Genomic DNA, 17,170 nt, shown 5'->3' with positions numbered 1-17,170 from the left:
CGGCGGCTGTCTGTCTGGAAGTTGTTAGCCTGGCACCCTGCAGCGGGTGCTCCTGAGGTCTGCAGCCGCCCCTGGATTTGGCCGGTCTTGGGCCCCGGAGCATCTTGAGCTCCTGAGAGGCCCCCCGATCTTTGGCTCCACCGGAGAAAGCTTTGATCCGCTCTGCACGAGACAGCTCCTGCCTGCACCGGCCCCGAGATTCTGGTCCCATAGGAAAGTGGGCTGGAAGATGTGTATTCCGCCATGCATCCGCCAGCAGAAGGAGTGGGGACTCCTGGAAACTTCTAAGCAAGAGAAGAAAATTCCTCCTCCCAAAGCAGGGAAGGTAGGTGGCAGCAGCAGGAATGCTATTGTGCTGAATCGCTGGCTGAGACTCTCTCCTGCCAAGCTCAGCACTGTAAGTGTGTGCACAGGCGCGCGGTACACACACACACAGACACACACACAGACACACACACGGAAAGGGCGGGGGGATGGGCCCAACACAGTCTTCAGCCCCGATTAGTCCTCCTCTGATCTTCAGCAGATTAATTAGGAAGTTTGTCAGGAACCAGCCGTGAACTCCAGCCGCTCCTCTCTGGGAGTGGTAACGGTGCCAGCGAAATCCAAGCTTCAGGAATTCCTGTACCCACGCTGCGCCTATGATTAATGATAGAAAGGAATAAAAAAAGAGGGGTCAACAGCTGAGTGCAAAGCAAGTTGCTAGACAGGGAGTAATTAAGATACTTGGGTAAATATGATTAATAAGCTCAAACTGGCAGGGTGTGCAGTAAACAAGGACTAACCAGATGGTCCCCTCTCTTCTGACAAGGCTGGGCACTTGGAAACAAGGGGGGCTGTGGGGGGAGGGGGAGAGACCAAAGCGAGAGGGGAGGGGAGGGCAACTTGAAAGGCATGACTGAAACTTTACTTTCCTTCACTGACCCCATCTGGAGGGAAAGGTTGGCTCCCTGGGGAGGGATTAGGACAGGGAGGTGGCTTTGAGACTCCATGGATCTTCTTATCACAGGCAGCAGACAAATTGCTGGGTGTGGAAGGATTGCTGTTCAGACATCAAGGCCACACTTCTAAAGGCTGCACTCCTGCCCTGCATGCAAGCAGGAGCACTCCCTCTTGTTCTCTCTCTTTCATTTAGCTGCTCCCTACAAGGTGCAGGCAAGACACATAGAGCACAAGTTGGTGGCACTGGGCTCGTTGACTCGGGCCGCCATAACAAAGCACTGCATGCTGAGCAACTTCAACAACGGCAACGTGTTGTCTCGAAGTTCTGGAAGCCAGAAGTTCAAGATCAACGTATCTGCGGCATTGGTTCCTCCTGAGGCTGTGAGGGGGACTCTGTCCCACGCCTCTCCCCTAGCTTCCAGGGGTTTGCTGGCGATCTGTGGTGTTCCTTGAATTGTAGGTGCATCACACCATCTCTGCCTTCGTGACATTCTCCCCATGTCTGTGGGTCTTTGTCCAAATTTCCCCTTTATATAAGGGCACCAGTACTCTGGGTTAGGGCCTACCCTAATGACTTTATCTTAACTGATTACATCTGCAGTGGCGCTATTTCCAAATAAGGTCACATTCTGAGGTATTTCACCATGTGGATTTGAGGGGGACATAATTCAACCCCTGACAGTCACTTCTCAGGTTGAAAAGCAAAACAGGAAACGAATTCTTACTCAGAAGGGACCTGAACCAAGAAAAGGTATGCTTTCACCGCACTGTTCGTAGAAAGGGTTCGTGGCACAGACTCCCATTTCTCATCCCACTGTCTGCTAAAAAATACGCCTCTTTCAAGTCCGAACCACTGCCTTGCAAAGAACATCTCTTTCTGTGTAACGTCAAGGAGACAGTCTAATGTTTCTAGAAATGAAGTTGAGAAAGAGCCATGGTTACATGTCCCCAACAATCCAGGAAATGTCTACAGGCCCTAAAAGAGAAGACTCAGAAGATTTGTCCTTAAATAGCAGATCGGTGCCGAGCCGTCTCATCTACAGGTGTGGGCAGCTAGGTATGTCCATGCTAAGGACAAGGCATTGTTTGAGAGATTAAAGAAACACAGGATTAATCCCTAGTCTAAAGGAGCTTAGAGTCTGGAATCCTCTGTTAGTCTCCTGTGACTGTTGTGACAAATTACCACAACGTCGGAGGCGTAAAACAACAGAAACTTACTCTCACAGTTCTGGAGGTCAAAAGTCCAAAGTCAGTATCACTGGGCTGAAATCAAGATGTCAGTAAGGCCAGGGCCATGCTCTCCAGAGGTGCTTGGGGAGAATCCATTCCCTGCCTCTCACAGCTTCTAGTAGTTTCTGGCATTCCTTGGCTTGTGACTACATCAGTCTAATCTGCAAGGACATTATCTTCAAATCTCTTTCTGCTCTGCTTTATGCTTTCACATCTCCTTCTCCTGTGTCTGCAGTCTCCTTCGCCTCCCTTTTATAAGGATGTGTGTGATTTTGTGTAGAGCCACCTGGATAATCCAGGACAGTTTCCCCTTCTCAAAATCCTTAATTGAGTCCCATCTCCAAAGACCTCCCCACCACCTCCATTTTTTTTCCACATAAGATAACTATCACAGCTTCCAGGGCTTAGGAAGTAGATATCTCTTGAAGGCCATTTCTCAGCCTACCTCATTCCTCATGGATTTTTCTTACCCTAATCACCTTCTCAGTTGATCTATATAAAGCTAGGTGGCCTGGTCTCCGCCCCCATCTTGCAGATAAGGAAAGCTAGGCATCGATGGCAAAGTATACTCTTCTACAGAAAGTAAAAAAAAATCAGGCTTAGATGAGGACTCATGGAGTATTTAATCTGTCCTCTATATCTGTCCACTGTCTTCTGTGTATCACCAATCTATGAAAAATATATTTTTGAAGGGAATGTTAGAAATGATAAGGTTGTTGCCAACTTTTTATTTGGCCAAGTAAGGATAGTCAATAGAAATCCTACCATATATTTTCACTCATAAAGGAATATATCTTAATTCTAATAAACTAACTAAGCAAGACATATGTCAGAGCAAAGCACAGTTCTCAAGAAAAGACTCTGGGCCGTCTTATACCCTTGATGCCCCATGCCATTCTATTTTGCAGTGTTCCCAAGGTCATAACAATGCATTAAAGACCTGCTGTTAAAAAAAGAAAAATAAAAACGACCCTCTGGATCAAGGATCTACTTTCAGCGAGAATGACCCAGTTGGGCTTCTTCCAAGGGAAAAGCCCACAGGTGTTAACTTCCCAGGAACCAAGGGGACAGAAGCAAGAGGGGCTAATCAGTGGTGCTAAGAGGCCTTATTATCACCTTCCTGCCCCATCAGAAACATTCTCAAGGCCTGGAGGCAAATGGAGCACCAACCAAACCAAGCTCAACCAGATGAAACTAGCCGATGGGGCACCCAGCCTGCTTGCCAACCTGGGACCATTCATTGTCTGTCAGTTGTGGAGCTCTGCCAATAGGTACAGAATGCTCCCTGCACTGTGGTTGGGGTTTTGTCCTCTGTAAAGAAGTACTTGACACAAAAGAGAGTGATACCCCACCTGGTGAGCACTTCCTGGTCCCTTTTCCTCTCTCACCCTGAAAAAAAGTGCAATAATTATAGACAAAACTGAATAAGGTCATCACAGAATAATAATAATAATAATAATAATAATAATAATAATAACATTGTAGTAAAGACTTTCTTCTGAGAATCTTACTCAACCTTCCAATGTGTCATTCCCCAGCCCTCCAACTCTTCACTCAGGTGGGGTGAGAAATTCTGCCCCAAGTCCCAAACTTGGCCAGGGAGCGTATGTGAGTATACCTCAGCAGGCATCTAAGGTGATCCCAGGATAGCACAGCAGATATTTCTTCCTTTCCCTGGGACTTCAGCACTTTGCAGCATGGGATTTTATTCCCAATATCTCATTTACACTCGTCCCGATTTCTCATTTGCAACAACAGAGTCCGGGTAAAAGAAATGAGAACAGATGCTGTCTGTACCAAATTAAGACCAGTGCAACCACACAAAATGCAAAATGCAATCTCGCAGTCTGTCAAAGAGTGGCCAGCATAGGGCTGCTCTGTCACCTGGCTACATAACCCTCTGGGCAAACTTCTTGACACAAAGGGCCACAAGAGAGGCTGGGCCCACAGTGATGCTGAGATGGTCTGGCTGACCACTTCATCCTCTGGCTCAAAAACAGGATCTAAACTCCATCAGCTATGAAAACAGAAAAATTAAATAAAAAAACAAAACAAAACAGGAAAATGAGCATAAGAGAATCAATCAACTCTGCAAAAGTCTGAGCACTGCTTGTGGGCCCGACACTGCACTCAGTGTGGGGGATGCGGAGAGGGACAAGGCAGAGATCTTGTCCTCAAGGAGGTCACGGTGGACACAGGACACCATGGCAACACACAATACATTGTAATATGGGCTGTAACAAATGTGTAGACAGAGCCCAAACACAAATGAAGGGCTCTGTATTAGTTGGGATCCCCAGAAGCAGACCCTGAAGCAAACATTCAAGTACAAAGACGTTATTGGCCGTTGGGGTGGGGACGGGGGGGTGAACAGTGATAGGGAAGGGGGGGAATGAGAAAGGAAAGGGAAGGAACCGAGAAGGGATGAAGGGATGTGTTATCAACCAGTTGCTTCTGTGGGCAAGTGGAGCTTCGCTCCATGGGAGACCCCAGGGGCTGCTGTAGAGAAATGCCTCGGGAATGCCCTGCCCAAAGGGTGAGGGAGCCGGGGTGTTTGTCTACCGAGTCCCATCAGTTATTGGGGGTGGGCTGCTCTGGGGACATAACTCCCAACATTTCCAACCCACCTTGCACCTGGGCAGGGTGGGCAGACAAAGGAAGCCCCCAGAAAAAGAGTTGCGGGTGCTGGCAGTGGGAAGTCAGGCTGGTGTGTCAAAAAGTGGTAAATGCCAAGGGGAAATGGGTGGGGTGCTGATGGCAGCTGCTATCGACCCGCGAGTTCTAACCCAAAGGAAAGCAGGAGGTCCGAAAAGTTACAAAGCAGAGCTAGTGTTTGAGCGGGGCCTTGGAAGATGAGGAGGAGATTGCCACGCAGAGATGGGCAGAGGGGGTCAGAGAGGGAGGGCCTTCATCCCACAGTGAGGGAAATGCATGAATAAAGAAACAGCGTGAAAGCAGGCTAGGATTCTAGCTGTTGTGTGTACAGGAGATCCAGACAAGCAGCTGGACAGGCCTGTGGGGAGGCAGACTCGGGCCAGGCTGTGAAGGGCCTGTATTCACGCCAACAAGCTTGGCATTTCCTGCAAACAGGGAGCCGTCAGTGGCTTTTACATAAGAAAGTTACACCAACTCAGATGAAGACTTAATGAACTTCCTGGCCCCATGCCAGGCAATCCATGCCAGGCCTCAACTTCAAGAGGGCAACGCTAGGGTCATATATGTTCTCTGCAAGACCCAGTTGGGGAAAAACTCAACGTCCACGCAACGTTTGAGCGCACGGAGCTAGCACGTGGGCTTAGTAGACTAATGAAACTAACTCCTCATAAAACAAACAGCTGAGAGAGGCAATTAAATGAATGAAAATAAAATGAACTTGCCAAAGCAATGGCATGGTTCTGCGCACATGGGACCTGACATTCCTGGGAAACAACAGGCTTCTGTTTCAAGGCAGCCTGGAGCTGCCTTGACAGACGTACCGGCCGAGCCAGGGCATACCTCCTCTGTTCGCAGACACCGCCGCCTGGGGACTGGGAGCTGGCAGCGGCATCCATGCTCCCGGATTCTGACCCCACCCTACCTTTGCAGGAGGCAGTACTGCCAAAACAAGAGATTCTCTATCCCTGTTTTGGGAAAGTTTGTCCTCTAGGTTCACATATCATCATAACCACTTGAGTGAGGGAAAGAACAAAGAATCAAAAGACTTGCCCAACCTTGAAGCGCGCTCGTTCTCATTCATTACAGCCCAGCTTCGGGTACTGGTTATGAGTTGCTTAGGTTGAATTCAGTTTGCTTCACTATCAAGTCAGTTGCCTAGGGGCTTGGCTCAAGAGGACACCCTCACAACTGCTCCCACAAAGGTTGAGGAGATACTACTGATTTCAAAGTAGAAATAAGAGAAGGAAGCTGTTAGAGCCTGTTTCTGGTCCTGAGGGCTGGCTCCAGTCCCTACAAAGGCATTGTGGTTCGGCAGACTTCTAGAATGACCCGACGAGCTCTACCTCCTGGTATGTGGGCCTTTGTAAACTCTCTTGAGTATGGACTGGACCTAATGACTCACTTCCAGTGAATAGAGTACGGCAATAGTGATGGCATGTCACCTCAGAGATTAACCTCACAAAGGCTGTGAGTTCCATCTTGTTCATTCTCTTTCTCTCTCACTTGGATGAGCTGCCCTGTGGGGAAACTCATATAAGAAGGAACTGAGGGCAACCCCAGCCAACAGCCACTGAGGAACTGAGTTCTGCCAACAACCATTGATGAGTTTGGAAGTAAATCCACCCCCACTTTGAGCTTCAAGATGACCACAGTCCCAGCCAACACCTTGATCGCAGCCTTCTGAGAGACCAAGAAGCAGATGGCTCAGCTAAGTGGTGCCTGGATTCCTGACCCACAGAAACTATTAGATAATAAATGTTTTTTTTTAAGTTGCTACATTGGGGGGTAACTTGTTACACAGCAGTAGATAACTAACACAGGCATGTTAGTGGAGAAGATAGTGAAGGAATATACAGACACATTAAGAAAGCTTAAGGCCAAGAGAAAGTCAAAACTTTTGCTATTATATACCTTGGGCAGAGTTGGGCCTTCCCATAGACTGCCAGGCTTCTGTACAACGTTACAGCAAAGACATTGGAAAAGACTCCTAGCCCACAAAGTACTCCCACTCCCTGATTTGTTGACGTATGCTGAAACTCCACAACTAGTCTTTTCTTTGCTTTAATGTTCTTTCTTTTAAAATATACTAAAATTCAGTCAGAAAAACAAAACCAAGTCATAAACCCTTACTTTATTAATTGTGCAATTTTAGTCAGTCATTTATGTATACCTAAAACTATATATAGGAACAAAAACATGAATTTTGAAAAGTTACTCTTCTCTGCCTATATTTCATTTTACGATAGGATAAATACCACCTGTCTTATACGGATCTTCTTTGACTGACAATTGAGTTATGTCCCCATAAACCCATAATAAGTTGAAAAAATCAGAAGTGGGAAATACATTTAATACACCTAACCTACTGAACATCAGGGCTTAGCCTAGCCAACTTTAAATATACTCCATACACTGACATTAGCCGACAGTTGAGCAAAACCCCCTAACACAAAGCCTAGTTTATAATAAAGTGTTGAACATCTCCTGTAATTGATTGAACACTGTACCGAAAGCGAGAAACAGAATAGTTGTCAGTCCACCCTTGTGATCACATGGCTGACTGGGGGCTGCGCCTCCCTGCCTCACCCAGCATCACCAGAAAGAATCATCCTGCCTGATGGCTAGCCGGGGAAAAGACCAAAACTCAAAATTTGAAGTCTGGTTTCTAATAAATGTGATGGCTTTCATACCCTCCTCAAGCTGAAAAATCAAATCATAGTATGTCAGGGGCCACCTGTATATCTCATAGAATTGCTGAGATGATTAAATGAGGTCATGTGCATGAAAGTGGTTTTTGGTGTTTTTTTTAGTTTGTTTATTTATGAGAGAGAGCAAGTGGGTGAGGGGCAAAGAGAAAAGGAGAGAGAGAGAATCCCAAGCACGCTCCATACTGTCAGCACGAAGCTCGAAACTCACAAACCAAGAGATCGTGACCTGAGCCAAAATCAAGAGTCAGATGCTTAACCGACTGAGCCACCCCAGGGGCCATCATGAGAGTGTTTCTCAAACCATAAAGGGCTCCGGTGTTCTCCTATATGTGACACACTCTAAATGGTCATTAAACTGAATGGTCCATTCAGTACAATGGGCTCTTATAAAGCCCTTTCCTGGAAGTAGCTTTTAGAGAGGCAGAGGAAGTGGAGGAGAACAAAGCCACTGGGGTTGGGAGGCATGGGGAAGAGGCAGAAAGCCTGTTCACAACTTTTGAAGATTCAGTCCCAAAGGAGTGAGTGCGACTTTAACCACTGACTTCTGAAAGACTTCCTGAAAGCCTTGACTTGGTGAGTATACAGCAACCCAGGCCCCCAAGTGCTTTTTCTTTTTGCTATCATTTATTGCAAGCACTACCCTTCTCCCTTCAGCCGCACCAGCTGATTTCACCTTCCCCACAGCCTATGGGGTAGGAACTATTGTTATTCCCCTTTCACGGATGTTGAAACCAGGGCTTTGAGACCTTAAGCGACTTGCCAGGGTCACACAGAAAGTAGGTGATGGAGCAGGGATCCATGCCTGTCACCGGGAGGGCCAAACAGTGTTCTGTAAGATGTGCTTCCTTGCACTCTGTCCTGCATCTTCTAGGAGAGCGATTTCTCTCCCTTCTCCTTCTTTGTTTCCCTCTTCCTATAAAACATGCTGTGACACTTCACACAAAGAGCCACGTATACAAATCAATTGCAATCAGCTGTATTTCTCTCCTGATGTTAAAAGACTCGTAAAGGAAAACGCACTTGTTTCAAACACCCTTTTCTGACACTAAATCAACTCTCCACCGTTGGTGGAATTTCTGCACAAATTGAGCTAGGCCCTCCCGAGACCCAGGTTACCAGCATAAATCCCAGGTTTGTAGAGGCTGTCTAGATATATTAATAGAAAGAGGTTGATCTGGTGGCTGAGTTTTCCTGGGGGCAGGGGGCGGGGGTTGGTTGAAACTTCTTAACTTCTAGTGCAGGTCAGAAGGACATTTGGCAACTCACTTTCTGATGCAGAGATTGACATGGGCATTATGGCATGGGTGCGGTCAGAAGCAAGGGCTATTCTCACCCCCACCACACTTCATCCTGGTACCCCAGGTAGATCTCAATCAGAATTACTATCATCTGAGGAAACATCCAGGCTTCTTAATAATAAATTGTGTAGGAATAATTGTTCTTCTAGAATACTCACCAAATCTGTTGGGCCCCAAACAACTTTGCTTCTTTGATAGCTGTTAGGCATGCCACAGCCTACGAGAACTCCAGGTACTGCAGGGAACCTCATCAGCTCCGGGGCTTCTGGCTAACTCTGTTACTAACTCTTACTCTGAACATACCACCTAATTTCTCTTTGCCTCCATTTCTCTGATTGGTACCGGCCCTCTGAATAAGTTTCCTCATTTTTATGGTGGGAATACTAATGCCTTCTCTATTTTATAGAACAGAAGTGGGCTTGAAGGGATCTCCAGAAACATCTACTCTTTCCTTTTCACTATGTGATGATTCTCATCACCAGTACAACGTACGGGGTTCTTCACCACCAAGCAATTCTGTGACACCAGTTGAGTGTCCTACAATCCAACTCAATTCTGACACTATCTACCTAGACATGGTGTCAGATCCCATAGGAAAGGGTTTAGTCCTAGAAGACTGCCCATCTCCCCACTTCAGATGCCACTCACAAGTCCAGGTTGTCACCTGTGCTTTTGATCCAATGGCTATAGATTGGAGGTTCCAATGATAGCCTCCTTGCATTTGATTAATTTCTTAGAGTGGCTCACAGAACTCAGAGAAATATTTTAGTTACTAGATTACCAGTGTATTATAAAAGGATATAACTCAGGAACTGCCAGATGGAAGAGGGGCATAGGGCGAGGTATGAGGGAAGGGAGCAGATCTTCATGCCTTCTCTAGGTGTGCACTCTCCCAGCACCTCTACGTGTTCACCAACCTGGAAGTTCTCTGAACCCTGTCCTTTGGGTTCTTACGAAGGCTTCATTACATAGCCACAATCAGTTAAGTCATTGGTGATGGAACTGATGATGGAACTCAATCTCCAGCCCCTTACTCCTCCCAGAAATTCAAGGGTAGTACTGAAAGTTGCAGCCCTCTAATCACCAAGTTGACTATCCTGGCAACCAGACCCCATCCTTAGGTGCAGTCTAGATGTCCCCTCATCAGCATAACAAAAGACAAATTCTAAGGGCTTTAGGAGCTCTGTGCCAGAAACAGAATGAACATCAAATATGTATTTCTTTTTATAAATCACAGCATAGGGGCGCCTGGGTGGCTCAGTCGGATGAGCATCCAACTCTTCATTTTGGCTCAGGTCATGATTCAGGGTTGTGGGATCAAGCCCCACATTGGGCTCCATGCTGAACATGAAGCCTGCTTAAGATTCTCTCTACCTCTGTCCCTCTCCCCTCCTGTCACTCTCACTGTCTCTAAAATAAAAATGATAATAAAAACTAAATAAAACAAAAGACACTAGCAAATAAATAGATATAAAATATCTATAAATATCTATATCTATAATATAGATATTATAAAATATATTATAAAATATAATAAAATATTTATGTTTATATATATTACAAAATATGATAAAATATTTACATATTTATATATTATAAAATATAATCAAATATTTACAAAGCTATATATTATAAAATATAATAAAATAAGATATTATAACATAAAATATAGATATTATAAAATATCTATAAATTCCCTTTTGACCTTTCTGCTCATCCCAACCACCCTTTGTATCAGCAAGCCAGAAGACAGAGGAGCAAGTGCCGTGATCAGATTTGCATTTAGAACACATGCTGCCAACTAATTTTATTTCCACACGAACATAAACAAGGTGGTGGTAGACATAATGCAATCAAAAGGAAGACACTTGATGTGGTTTACATTTTGTTGTATACAGCCGTTTTATGTTTTATTTTAAAAGGAAGATGGATAATGTCAGCAAAAGAAGACACTGTCGAGGAATTCAAAAATTGGCCTATAGTCAAGTTTATTTATTTTAGCCCCTCAACTTTGCAAAGAGAAGCAGCCACCACCCAAGAGGTTTACTGTCAAGCTGCGCCAGGCATTTATTTGGGTGTTAATCTAGAGGTAGGTGTGTATAAAGTCAGTAATAATTCAGTGTGGTGAGCACAGCATGCCTGGACATAGCCACCAAAGCACTTGGTTTGGTCTTCAGGAGCTTTGGGAAAGCTTTTCCCCCAAGGAGAATTCTAAGAGAAACTTTAAAGGGTAAGTGGGATTACCAGGCAGAGAACTTGGGAGCAGACCTTCAAAGAAGAATTGGTTGGAAGCAGAGGGAAAGGGCCTGGAGTATTGGGAGCTACATCAGGGACACTTGACTACATGTGTGGCTACATCGCGGACCCCTGACTCTGTCTCACCAAGGCCCCCGAGGGTTCTCACCAGGGCAGCCAGTGACACGGTCAGAGCTGCATTTACAATGTGAGCTCAGGCAGCGAGGTGGAGCCCAGCGAGGTGCTGGGCTGTTCTGGAGCCCTTGGCAGTGGCCTACGAGAGACCATGGAGGAGGAGGCCAGGGGCAGAGGTGGGGATTGGCCAGATGCCAGAGAATCTTCAAGATGGACCCTTTGCTAATCTCAAGCCAGACGTTACACCTTAATCACCAGTGTCCCTAAGAACTAAATATTGACTGAGCTTGCATCTCTGTTGCCCGAAAAATGCAAGATTGGTAAATTTCAGTGACACACGTGATTATTCAACATATATTATCTGCTGACTGCTCCCACGGAGAACGAGGAATTTACTTGAGGCAAACAGGAGTTAGAATCAACAATGAACATGTAAATAGATCCCTTTTTAATGCATTTACTGATCGCCCCTTGCTGCTTCTAACTTTATCTATTTCATCCAGATCGGCCCTTACCTCTGAAAGTTCTGCAACACACCACAGAAACGGCTCAGAAAGTTTTAAAACACACTCAGTCAACCAGTCATTGTGCCCACATAAAGCAAAACAAAAGACTGGATTGATGGGGATTAAATGATTTTCTTTTTAAATCTTTTTTGCTGTTTGTCATGGCTTTGGGTAGATAGATAATAAAATTATTACCTTCATCGTCCAAGGAATTATAGCAAAGGGCTGATCCTGTCTTGAAAAATGCTCCAGTAATGGTCGTACAGGAGGACCGTGGGCTCCCCTAGGAAGCACCAAGGCATTCTGCACTAGGTGGGAGGGAGGCAGGCCAAGATTGAGAGCCAAATTGCAACCCATTGGCACAGCACATATTTTTCCAATATAAAAGCAAATGGAGAATCCGTAAATAAATTGACTATATAAAAGTGTCCCTTTCTATTACCGCCTCACCTTTCCAAGGGGAAAACAAAACAACAACAAAAAAAGGTTTCTTTTCACGGCCCTCGCATAAAAATATCATTTCTTCTGGGTAATTTTATAGTACCAACAGCAGTCCGTATCTATTTAAAATACATCCGCGGCCCGGCACCCAGACCCCCTTGCACAAATGATCCAGTAACCAGCATCAGCCCCACTGCAGAAGCAGCTGCCACATAATTACAACTTCTCATCACACATGTGGGGAAACAAGTTGTGGCGTTTGGGAAAGGTCTGCAAAAATAGGTGTCAGCCCTTAACTAATAGTGATTGTCCTTCCATTCTACTGTAATTTACATTTAATTCACACATTTCATTTCCATTTAAAATATGATTACAGTGTTTTGAAGCACATCTCACCTGTCCCCTCGAATTACAGGGAAATGAAAATAACAGGGAGCAGCAGGCTCCAGGAAGGCTGCGGGAGCCCTTGGCTGCAGGGTCGCCAGCTCGCGAGGCTCTGCGGGGTCAGAGGGGGGAACGGAAGAGAAATGGGGGCTGTGGAGGGCACGGGGAGGGAAGCCAAATGGGGAGAAAGAGTAAGAGGTTGGGACAAGTGGGCGACAGGGCGCAGGAGGTGGAGAGGGAAGGGACCCGTGGTGGGGAGGAGGGTGGGCGGAGAGTCCATCTTCTGAGGGCTTGAACACAAGCACGCTCGCTTTGTACATTCAGTATTTTCTGGCACAGCTCCCACCTTTCATTTCATTCATTTCAGGTTCATGACCTAATCCTAAATACATGCAGCAGGAAACAGGTGCCTGTTAACTCTGAGGTCTGGTTTTCTCTACTCTGGAGGCAACAGAAAAGGACAGGAGAGGGGAAGGCGAGGGCTTCTATGGGTGGCTCAGGGAGGCCAGACAGCCTACTGGATACTCGACACCCTTCAAAACCCACTGCCTCCCACCTCCATCCTGAAACCAGGGGCTTTGCAGCTGTTGGCAGCAGGTGAAAATATTTCCATGTGCTCCAGGTCAGAGGAGTAATTTATGTAACAAGATTCTTTAGGAATTCAGTGACCAAGTTCCTCCAGGTGTGGTCAAAAAAAAAGATAGGCTTGCCTTATAATTCATTCCAGCCAATGGCACCTAGATTCACAGCAAGAGTTTGTTGCCTGCTCAGAGGCAGAAGGAAGGAGCCCTTGTTTATTCATAACAATCCCTAGATGGTGCCCTAAAAATCTTGGGAAAGGCAATGCATACATCAATACTCAAAAAACATTTATAGAGCATCTACTGTACAATAAGACTGAGCAAGGCAGCAATAATTCTAAATCTTTACTCACCTCAAACTTCCCATGTCCCACACGTCCTCCTTAATTTACCTCCTATTTCCTAGAAAAAAATAGGCACCAGCAGAGAGGAACTCCCTGTGTTGACATTAACTAATCATAAAACCTGCCTATGCCTTCCCCTAGTCTCCTCCCCTTTCGATACAACAGAACCACTGTTCACCCTCCCTGAGACCAGTCCTGGTATTTGAGCTTTACATATCCTACTCTTCTACCTTGCCCTTTTTTCGTATTCATTCTGTTTCTCCCTTTCTTGTATGTTTAACCTCTCTCTTGACTTGGAGCACTCCCAGTGGCTTGAAAACATGCCCCAATCTTTCAGATTAACCTCTCACGTCTATCCAGCTTTGAGCCAAACGCTCTCCTGCCACTCAAAGCAAACTTCTCAAAAGCATTATCTCTACCGTGGCAGAGATGGCTTGTTGCCCTACAAATGTCATACCCCTCTTCTAATTATAGAGCATGGTGGCGGCCCAGGCTCTATTTCCAGGCTTCCTTGCATCTAGGTATGGCCACGTCATTAGTTCTACCAATGAAAAAGGAGCAAAAGTTGGGTGTAACTTCGAGGCAAAGGTTTTAGGAAGTAGCTTTCCCGGTGCTGCTTCCCCTAATAACCAGTTAGATGCAGACAACTGCAATGATGAGGTCCCACTAGGGGATGACGCTGTCAAAAAAAAAAAAAAAAGAAAAAGAGAAAGAAATGAGACTGAATCCTTGAATCCTATCATGAGAGAAAGTTGCCCAATGGCCAGGGACATCCAGAAACACCACTGTTCCAGGTGCTGAAATTTTGGATTTTATTTGTTGCAAGAACTAGTGTTACTCTAACCAGTAAACTCAACTACCACTCATTCCCTTCCTCCAGAACCATCTAGTTTCCAATCTGTTCCTTGGAAACAGATCTCTATAAAACCACCAGTGGTTTCCAAGTTACTGGATTCAAGGCTACTTTTTAGTCTAAATTTTATTTGACCCCCTCAAAATATTCCACAGAGTTGTACAACTCTTCTTTTCTTAAAAGGCTTTCCTTTCCTTCCTTGGTTTCTATGACACAAAACTCTTTCACATTTCTGCCTTTGTGTCTGGCTGCTCCTCGCTTCATAGGCTCAGGTTCTACTATCTAGTCTCAGAATTCTAAACACTTGACTTCTGCTTCTAACTGCATTGAATTACTGGAGTTGGATTTGCCCACCTACAATAAACAACTAGACAATTGGAAATATTGCATTTAAAACTGATTTCAAACATCTGAAAGTAGGCAGCATAGGATTACAATCCCTGAGATTGTAAAACAGAAAAACAAGGTGAGCCTACAATCACCCCAACTTTTGACAGAGGGTACCTTCTGGATTACATTAAAGAGAAGAAAAATAATAGCAGAAAACCGTAGACTCACTGAGTTGATGAGACGAAAATCAAAGTTGAGGAAGCAAAGGTAACTTGAATTTACAGGGCAAACCGTCAAGAGAAGAGCGAGCTACACAGAAAAAGAGATTCCCTTGAGTCTTTGGCTGGATACTAAGGTGAGGCCACAAGCTTAACAATCCCCAGAGCCCAAAAAAGGCTGAGATATGCTCAAGTTCTAATCAACCAGACTGCCAAGACTTTGTTGAACACGCAGGGTACTCAGCAGAGATTCCAAAAAGGTCACACCAAATAAACATAAATAGGCTAACCCTGGAGTTAAGGCTACTCTAAACCTAACCTAACAAAGCTTAAAAATAAGCTTTAGTGGAACTAGCTGATTTATAAGAATTTTTTAAATATAATTTGTTGTCAAATTGGCTTCCATACAACACCCAGTGCTCATCCCAACACCCAGTGCCCATCACCCACTTTCCCCTCTCCCCCATCCTCCATCAACTCTCAGTTTGTTCTCTGTACTTAAGAGTCTCTTATGGTTTGCCTCCCTCCCTCTCTGTTTGTAACTATTTTTTTCCCCTTCCCTTCCCCCATGGTCTTCTGTTCAGTTTCTCAAGATCCACATACGAGTGAAAACATGATATCTGTCCTTCTCTAACTGAAAGTGGACATCCCTGTTGTGTTCCTGATCTCCGGGGGAAAGCTCCCAGTTTTTCCCCATTGAGGATGATATTAGCTGTGGGCTTTTCATAAATGGCTTTTATGATGTTTAAGTATGTTCCTTCTATCCCAATTTTCTCAAGAGTTTTTATTAAGAAAGGATGCTGTATTTTATCACATTATCTTTCTGCATCTATTGACAGGATCATGTGGTTCTTATCCTTTCTTTTATTTATGTGATGTATCACATTGATTGATTTGTGAATATTGAACCAGCCCTGCAGCCCAGGAATGAATCCCACTTGATCATGGTGAATAATTCTTTTTATATGCTGTTGAATTCGATTTGCTAGTATCTTGCTGAGAATTTTTGCATCCATAATCATCAGGGATATTGGCCTGTAGTTCTCTTTTTTTGCTGGGTCTGTGTCTGGTTTGGGAATCAAAGTAATGCTGGCTTCATAGAATGAGTCCGGAGGTTTTCCTTCCATTTCTATTTTTTGGAACAGCTTGAGAAGGATAGGTATTAACTGTGCTTTAAATGTCTGGTAGAATTCCCCAGGGAAGCCATCTGGTCCAGGACTCTTATTTGTTGGGAGATTTTTGATAACCGATTCCATTTATTCACTAGTTATGGGTCTGTTCAAATTTTCTATTTCTTCCCGTTTGAGTTTTGGTAGTGTGTGGGTGTTTAGGAATTTGTCCATTTCTTCCAAGTTGTCTAGTTTGTCAGCATATAATTTTTCATAGTATTCCCTGCTAATTGCTTGTATTTCTGAGGGATTGGTTGTAAAAAATCCATTTTCATTTGTGATTTTATCTATTTGGGTCCTCACTCTTCTTTTTGAGAAGCCTGGCTAGAGGTTTATCGCTTTATTTTTTGAAAAAACCAACTCTTATTTTCATTGATCTGTTCTGTCTTGTGGGTTTTTTTTTTTTTTTTGGACTATATATTGTTTATTTCTGCCCTGATCTTTATTATTTTTCTTCTGCTGCTGGGTTTTGAGTGTCTTTGCTGTTCTGCCTCTAGTTTCTTTAGGTGTGCTGTTACATTTTGTATTGGGGATTTTTCTTGTTTCTTGAGATAGGCCTGGATTGCAATATAATTTCCTCTTAGGACTGCCTTTGCTGCATCCCAAAGGGTTTGGATTGTTGTGTTTTCATTTTCACTTGTTTCCCTATATTTTTAAATTTCTTCTCTAATTGCCTGGTTGTCCCACTCATTCTTTAGTAAGATGTTCTTTAACATCCATGCTTTTGGAGATTTTTCAGACTTTTTCCTGTGGTTGATTTCAAGTTTCATAGCATTGTGACCTGAAAGTCTGTATGGTATGATCTCAGTTCTTTTGTATTTATTTAGGGCTGTTTTGTGACCCAGTATGTGATCTATCTTGGAGAATGTTCCATGTGTACTGGAGAAAAAGTATATTCTGCTGCTTTAGGATGTAGAGTTCTAAATATATCTGTTAGGTCCATTTGGTCCAGTGTATCATTCAGAGCCATTGTTACTTTACTGATTTTCTATCTAGATGATCTGTCCATTGTTGTAAGTGGAGTATTCAAGTCCCCTGCAATTACCACATTCTTGCCAATAAGATTGCTTATGTTTGTGGTTAATTATTTTATATATTTGGGTGCTTCGAATTTGGTGCATAGACATTTATAATTGTTAGC

At 44.4% G+C, this 17,170-nt stretch overlaps 1 long non-coding RNA gene across 1 annotated transcript; it reads right to left on the bottom strand.

Annotated features, from left to right (window-relative positions):
- Positions 1 to 236: 236 nt before the first annotated feature.
- On the bottom strand, positions 237 to 5,969 carry LOC122237627. Its single transcript, XR_006216211.1, has 3 exons — positions 5,883 to 5,969; positions 3,525 to 3,561; positions 237 to 639 (listed from the first exon to the last, which is right to left on the bottom strand). It is a non-coding gene; the product is annotated as an uncharacterized LOC122237627 (long non-coding RNA).
- Between the last annotated feature and the right edge of the window lie 11,201 nt (positions 5,970 to 17,170).

The sequence above is a fragment of the Panthera tigris genome, chromosome B1 (genome assembly GCF_018350195.1).
Source record: "Panthera tigris isolate Pti1 chromosome B1, P.tigris_Pti1_mat1.1, whole genome shotgun sequence".
Classification (NCBI taxonomy): Eukaryota; Metazoa; Chordata; class Mammalia; order Carnivora; family Felidae; genus Panthera; species Panthera tigris.
This window is presented reverse-complemented; position numbering and strand designations above follow the sequence as displayed.